Source organism: Hipposideros armiger, unplaced genomic scaffold, assembly GCF_001890085.2.
Source record: "Hipposideros armiger isolate ML-2016 unplaced genomic scaffold, ASM189008v1 scaffold_1055, whole genome shotgun sequence".
Lineage (NCBI taxonomy): Eukaryota > Metazoa > Chordata > Mammalia > Chiroptera > Hipposideridae > Hipposideros > Hipposideros armiger.
The window spans coordinates 233920-234922 of record NW_017732405.1 but is presented as its reverse complement, the minus strand read 5'-3'; positions in this window follow the sequence as shown (position 1 = coordinate 234922).

The window sequence follows — 1003 nt, the reverse complement described above, 5'->3', positions numbered from 1 at the left end:
CTGGCGTCGGTACATAGCTTTCCACGGGGAGTACTTAGAAGGTGACCGTAGTGATACTCAGCAATGAGGTATGTAGCACTTTTTCTAGGATGAGTTCGTGAACTCAGTTGTGTGACCTCATATATCCTTATTCCAAAACCACACTGTTTTGATAACTGTAGCTTTGTAGAAAGTTTTGAAATTGGGAATTCTTAGTCCTCCAAATGTTTTCTTTTTCAATATTGTTTTAGTGGGTGCTGCTGTCGGCAGAGAGGGTTTCTCCCTGTGCCTTGAAGGGGAGTGGCTGGCCAGTCTGCACACACAGTGCATGGCTTCCCACTGGCCACAGGCTGGTTACTGCGTGTGGCCCACTAGCAGCCTGACCCAACAGCCTGGAGAGGCACATGTCCTCACCCAGCGTCTGGCACACTGACCCCGCTAACAGAAGGATCAGAAGGTGACCCTGGGTTAAAAAGGCTGAGATGAGAGTGTGCAGTGGGTTCGGTTAGAACATTAAAAATCTTCTGGAGGGCTGGCCGAGTGGCTCAGTTGGTTAAGAGCTCACTCGAGAGTGCAAGCTCTGAGCAACAGCGGTTCGAGTCCCGGCCAGAGCTGAGCTGCCAACAAGTGGCAGGATGACTCAGCTAAAAAAAAAAAAAAAAACTTTTGGAGCCCAAATCGTGACTGGGTTCACGATCATCTAGGTAATCAAGTGGAGGAAAGGCTGGGTGGCTCAGACCAGAACACAGCGGACAGGTGTGTGAGACTGAGTCACAGATGACAAGGAAGAGCGAAGTGATCAAAGTAATTGAACATTGTCTGATTTGAACAAAGACTTGCGTCTGTAGGTTGATATGACTTGCTGGGGCCCAGGCCAGATAACTTTAAAAAATGGTACACACATGAAAAGTCTGGGTGAAATGTCTGAATTCCACTGACAGAGAAACCCGTGTCACGCTGCAGGTTACCTTCCCGCTGTGGGCAAAGCAGCACCTTGCTGAGTATATACAATCGTTTCTCCAAA